Here is a 7093-nt window from a genome sequence, read left to right as displayed (position 1 = left end):
CAAGTTTCCCCTTGAATTTTGACCTAAAAACTGGGAGACCACCCGAGCAAAAGCTCATGATGTTATGCATTGTATGAAAAACACTAGAAAAGTCTCCCTTTTCCTACATGAGAAAATTTCTAAATCTTCTTGTGAATGGACCCTTTTAAATAGCCATACAATAGGTTGGCACCAGTGCTAGAAAAAAACCGGGGTCTAGTGTATTTTAACCGGTTGAAATTGTAAAATCCCGGTTAGATGTCAAGCTTGCCTTTAAGAAAACCGGCGAATTTACACAAGTTTTAGTGTAATTACCGGCAAAAGCTTCAAATTTTTTGACCTAAAAACCGGGAGAAATTCAAGTTTCCCCTTGAATTTTGACCTAAAAACTGGGAGAAATTCAAGTTTCCCTCCCGAGCAGAAGCTCATGATGTTATGCATTGTATGGAAAACATTGAAAAAGTCTCCCTTTTCCTACATGAGAAAATTTCTAAATCTTCTTGTGAATGGACCCTTTTAAATAGCCATACAATAGGTTGGCACCAGTGTTAGAAAAAAACCGGGGTCTAGTGTATTTTAACTGGTTGAAATTGTAAAATCCCGGTTAGATGTCAAGCTTGCCTTTAAGAAACCGGCAAATTTACACAAGTTTTAGTGTAATTACCGGAAAAAGCTTCAAATTTTGACCTAAAAACCGGGAGAAATTCAAGTTTCCCCTTGAATTTTGACCTAAAAAATGGGAGACCTCCCGAGCAGAAGCTCGTGATGTTATGCATTGTATGAAAAACACTAAAAAAGTCTCCCTTTTCTTACATGAGAAAATTTATAAATCTTCTTGTGAATGTACCCTTTTAAATAGCCATAGAATAGGTTGGCAGTTACATGGAATTTCTACAGATGCCTTGTTTGGAGGCCACTTGGAGGAGAGAGAGAAAGAGAGTTGCCACATGACCCGCTTCCCGCCTTGCATTGGGTGAGAGAGAGAGAGAGAGAGAGAGAGAGAGAGAGAGAGAGAGAGAGAGAGAGAGAGATAGACTACGCAAGGGATGGTTGTTGGGGCTGTGTCGAGGGGGGCAGTCCTGCAGGGCACGATGCAAGCTGGACAGAGACGACACACGACACACAGAGACGGAGGAGGCAGCAGGAGTTGGTTAAGAGAGAGAGAGAGAGAGAGAGAGAGAGAGAGAGAGAGAGAGAGAGAGAGAGAGAAACCTTACCTCCAACCGCACACACAGCTGCACCTCGACTGATATGATTACCCTCTCCCTCTCTCATGCACAGACGTCTGTCTCACCCTCACACGCCGCGGACCCGACTGATATGATTACCCTCCTTGAGATTGAGATCTTCTCACGCGCTTGCCTTGAGGGCAGCTCTCCAGCGTAATAGCCTTGAGGGTAGCGCATGCACGGCGGGCAGTCCATTAAACGCAGCCATCAACTCAGCTATATGTCTCTAAGCCATCAACTCAACGCTTGACCCAATTTTTTTTTGAAAAACCAAATCCCTTCAGCATGTGACATGTGGAGGGGCTCAAAGAGCTTGAAAATCTCAAGCTGCATAATCGAAGTATAGATGTGCCTAGCAATGCACTATTACCAACAACCCAATCCTTTATACAACAAGGTTTGACTAGATGGTGAGGGTCGCCCTAAGCCAATCCTCTCTGTTATGCCTTTTACCTACGGCATATATAATCTCCTTACTTTCTTGTTCAATCTTTGAGAAGCTAGCCACCACAGAGAGGTTGTTATCAATACACGGTAGTTCTTTTCCTGAAGAAACATCATCTGATAATTTGAGTGCAGATTAGAAGTGCAAAATTTTGAAATTGTCTCCCACCAAGGCAACGATCCTTCTTGAAAAACCCTAACTTTCATGTTCTTTGTATCCATTTGTACACCTTTCCTACCAGGCCTTTAATCATCGGACATTCCAGGAAAAGGTGGGCGAGGTCTTCGCTAGCCAATATGTGCTACCATATACATGTGGTAGTGATGTGTGTGAACACAGTAGGACCGCCGGGGCATTTTTTCCCTCTTTAGGAGGTTTTTTCCCCCGTGCATTGTATATACGCCCATCACTCTAGGGCTATATATCTTTCCATTGCACACTAAGTAACACACTCTCTATTGTGTGCCTTGAGCTTACTTCGTCTTCTCCAAGCTGTGTGTGTTTCTCTGCAATCCTAATTCCAACAATTGGTATAAGAGCAGGTTACGTCCTCCCATTCCAACAATTGGTATAAGAGCAGGTTACGTCCTCCCGGGCTTAGTGGTCAGCTGCTCCAGCACAGCTCACTTTCTCCGATTACAGTGAGGTTTGGCAAGCGTTTGCAGGTCGACAAAAAATTCGGGAAATCTCGTAGAGCTTAGTCTGCTCATATTTTTTATTCGGGCTCATTTCGGCCTCCGTTTCCACTACACGCAGGTCTGCACAGGCTATTTTGTCATTTTGTGCAGAATTTTTGCCAGTGCCATTTTCTGCATAACAGTTGTCTTACAGTCTTCTACAGTTTTTCTATGCTTCGTTTCTCCTCTTTTCAGGCAATTTTCACATCATGTGCAGCATTTACCATGGCTGACAACAACACAGATGTGTTCAAGATGTTTGTTGCTGAGGACAGGTTGGATGGGGACAATTACCCTATGCGGGCTTACATGATGCAACATGTTCTTGTGTCAAACGGCGTCTGAAATATTGTGCAGGGCATTGATGTACGTCCTGGTTCTGAGGATGCAGGCGATGTTGCAGGTCTTGCTGCAAGGATTGCTGCTATTAGAGTTGTTTTACCTATGATAGAAAAATCTCGTTGGGATGTAAAGGATGCGCATGCTCATGCATTGATTGCGTTGTCTGTGAAGCGCACCATTGTTCCTGCTATCCATGATGCATGCTTGTCAGTTGCTACAAATTCACATGTGTGGTATTTCGACAGTGGTGCTACAAAGCACATTACCTCACATCGTAAATTGTTCACCTCTCTCGAGTTTGTCCATCATGGAAATTCAATCACTTGTGCCAACAATGCCTCTTATCCGGTTCAGGCAGTTGGAAAGATTGTGCTTAATGCTGCAAATGGCAGTTCCTTCACACTTGTTGATGCACTTTATGTACCTGGGATCAAGAAGAATCTCTGTCTATATCTACACTTGCTAGACTTGGACTTGTAGTCAAATTTGTGGATGGCAGATGCACAGTTCATGATCTCAGTTTTGGTGATGAAATTGTTGCATCTGGGCTTTTGTGTCGTGGGCTGTATAAGCTCACTTTGTATAACAAGTGTGGACAAAATTTTGCAAATGCAGTTGTAGATTCAAGGGCTATTTCATATGAAAAAGTTTGGCATGCACGTTTTTGTCATCTGAATTTTGCCAGTTTGCTGCGTTTGGAGAAATCTGATATCGTTGCTTCTTTGCCGTCTCTTGAAGCACCTATCAAACATGTTTGTGAAGGCTGTATTTTGGGTAAGATGCAGTGTTCTAAGTTTCCAAAGGATGGTTCAGTTCAAGCCACATGCACGTTGCAGCTTGTGCATAGTGATGTTTGTGGGCCCATGCAAACTCCGTCCTTTGTCAATTACCTTTACTTCGTGACTTTCATTGATGATTACTCTAGGCATGCATGGGTATTTCCGCTTAAAGCAAAGTCCGAAGTTTTTATGTGCTTCAAACAATTTCTGGCTATGGCCAAAAATGTCTTGAAATGTACTATGGGCACCCTCCGTTCCGATCGAGGGGGGGAGTATATGTCTCATGAATTCAATGCATTTTTGGCTAGTCGTGGAATAAAACACCAATGTACAGTGCCTTATACACCTCAGCAAAATGGTGTTACTGAGAGGAAAAACAGGTCACTTACGGAAATGGCATGATGTATGGTCAAAAGTCAAGCTTTGCCGCATTCTTTTTGGCTTGAGGCCATCATGTGTGCCACTTATGTACTAAACAGGTGTCCTACAAAAGCTTTGCAGTCTATTACTCCATATGCAGCATGGCATGATAGAAAGCCTTCTATTGAGCACATGCGTGTTTTTGGTTGTTTGGCATATGCTTTGGTGCCATAAACACAACGCAGAAAATTGGATGATAAGGCTGTCAAATGTATTTTTGTTGGTTATAGTGCTGAAAGCAAAGGTTACAGATTGTATCATCTGGTTTCATGGGATGTAGTGTTTGTGAAAGATTCTGTTCAGGCCTTGCTGTCATGTACTAGAGACAGTAATGTAAGCTCGCAAGACATTTATGACACTTTTTTGCCTCTTTTCAGTGGTGGAAATACGAATGTAAGTTCCAATGAGGCAAATGTACAGCCAATGGGGGTTTCTGAAAATGTTACAGATCAGCCTATTACTGATGAAGATGTACATGATGCCACTTGATGAGGAAAGGGCTGAAAATGAGGAGGCTAGAGGTATGCCAAAATGGTTGCTGCACACTTTGCGTGACAGTAAATTGGATGCACCTTTGTCTAGTCGTACTCGTTCAGGCTCTCGCCATGCATCTTATGCATCAGATTGTTATGCTTTGGTTGTGTCTAGCTTACATGATGTTGAGGAGCCTCTGTCTTTTGATGAAGCACAAAATTCACAAAATTGGATGGTTGCCATGCAATCAGAATATGATGCACTTATAGAAAATGACACATGGACTTTATGTGATTTGCCTCCTCGAAAAAAGGCCATTGGTACGAAGTGGGTTTACAAGTTGAAATGCAAGCCGAATGGTGAGATTGATCGCCATAAGGCTCGACTTGTTGCAAAGGGTTATGCACAGCAAAAAGGCATAGATTATGAAGAGACCTTTGCTCCCACTTGTCGTATGACTACTGTGCATTGGCAGCTCATTTTGGTTGGGATGTACATCAATCAGACATTGTTACTGCTTTCTTGAATGGTGACATATTTGAGGAAGTTTATGTAACGCAGCCTCGCGGTTTTGTCATAAAAGGACAAGAGGACAAAGTGTGCAGATGTAAAAGGCCTTTGTATGGGTTGAAGCAATCTCCTCGTGCTTGGTATGAGAAAGCTGACACTTATTTGGTCAAACGAGGCTTTTGTAACAGTCCAACAGAAAGCACATTGTATGTAAAGCGTGAGGGTGATGTACTTCTCATTGTGGTTTTTTATGTCGATGATTTTCTGATCACTGGACCAAATGAGAGACATATTGTTGAATTTAAGGCTGATTTGAATGCTACTTTCAAGATGAAAGATTTGGGGCTGTTGCATCATTACTTGTTGGGTATACAGTTTAAGCACTATGATGGTCGCACAGCAGCAACTTCGAGTATCGTTATAAGAGGATATGACCCAATGGCAAAGAGAACAGGGGCCAAGGGGCATCCTTGCTTGATAGATCTTTGGCTTCAAAGGAGCCCACAATTATATCATTGAATAAGAGCTCAGATTGATTGCCTACACCTAGAATGTGTATAAGTCGGAAACGGTGAGGCCAAAAGCCCAATGATTTTATGACATCTTCAATGAAGAACCACATAATCCTATCATATGCCTTGTCTAGGTCAAGCTGCAACAAAATTCACTCCTGCTTCGTGAAGGCTACATACTCAATGCCAACCATTGCTGTCAAGATAGTTGTCAAGATATTGTCATGTATTGACCTTCTTTTACCCGTGCTGATGAGGGGAGATGACTTTGTCCAGGAGGGGGGCAACCCTAAGAGTGACTGCTTTGGCAATGATTTTGTATGCCATCATAGACATCATAGTTATGGCACACCGATGCTTAAGATGCGAGCAACAAACTTGTTTTGGGGTAGGCTTGATAAGTCCTCTTTTCACGCTAGGGTCCATCGACTTCTTGACAAAAGCTTGGTTAGCCATGTACGTGACCGGGACCTTGAGGTCATCCCAGAACTCCCTGAATATTTCAGTGGTTAGACCATCCTAGCTAGGGGACTTCTCCTTGCCAAGAGCTTGCAATGCAAGCAAGCATTCATCTTTAGGAAAGGTCCTCTCAAGATGGTTGGCATCATGCGGGAATTTTTCTATTGACACTCTCGAGCAACGTTTCTCTAACTTCACCCACTTCTTGAGAGTGGACCTCTGGTTGGCCAATGATTTGGCTTAGATGATCAAGCATCATCCTAGCCATTTTTTCTTGGTCTTGTGTAGCATTTTCATTCTCATTTGTGAGCAAGTGGATGGAGTCCCGACTTTTCTTGATTTTCAAGGCCCTATAAAAGTGTGCTTGATTCGCAGCCTCTAGCTGGAGGAAGGTCTCCCTGAATATCAACCTCACCCTCCTGACCTCCTTGAGCTACTGCTTGGCTATGTTGGCTTTAGCTTCCATCCACCTTTTGTGTTCTTCTTCGGAGGCTAGCGTAGTAGCTTTTTGGAAGTTAGATGAGCAGCCTCCTCTTCCATTTTCTTATAATGCTCTTCCCTGGCCTTTTTCATTCAAGGGCCTGAGCTTTTGATCGCTTTTTGGATACTCTGAACAAAGAGGTCCCATGCTTTAGGTTTTTCTATATTAAGATCTTTATTGAGTTTGCTCAAAGATTTCTTGGTAAGCCTACTAAACAGAGGGTCTTTGAACAAGTGCAACCCAGAACAAGCAACTTCTTACTTCCTCAGAGGGAGTGCCCCTCCCCCTTGGCTTTCCTAAGTTTCAAGCGTAAGGTTAAATGGTCTAACATGCTCTTTGTTGACAACACTTTCATCTCAAGCAGTGACAAGATCCAACCAGCATGGTGAGAGCAGTAGTACCTGTGAAGATGGGATGCCATGCGGACATACTGTAGGCTTGTGTATGTGAAGCCCGACATGCTGTTCTAGGGACCCATCTCCCATAGGTCCATCATAGCCCATTTCTCACATAAATCCAGCCATTCAGTTTTTTAGAACCTGCCAACAGACTCATTGAGCCTATTCTATCTTCGCTCTTCTCCACCATATTAAAGTCACCTATCAATAGCCACTCTCCTTCAATAGGGGAATCCCTAAGGTGAATCCACAATTTGGCTCTATCCTTGGCATTGCGGGGGGACCATATATGTTTACTATGGTGAAAGGTTGATTTCTCCACATGACTCTCACTCCTAAGACTCTCCCAGAGGGGTGGTCATTCAGGACCACTTTGGGTTCCAGGTCC

Source organism: Adiantum capillus-veneris, chromosome 6 (genome assembly GCF_014529385.1).
Source record: "Adiantum capillus-veneris isolate H3 chromosome 6, ASM1452938v2, whole genome shotgun sequence".
NCBI classification, from domain to species: Eukaryota; Viridiplantae; Streptophyta; class Polypodiopsida; order Polypodiales; family Pteridaceae; genus Adiantum; species Adiantum capillus-veneris.
Note: the sequence above shows the minus strand (reverse complement) of the source record.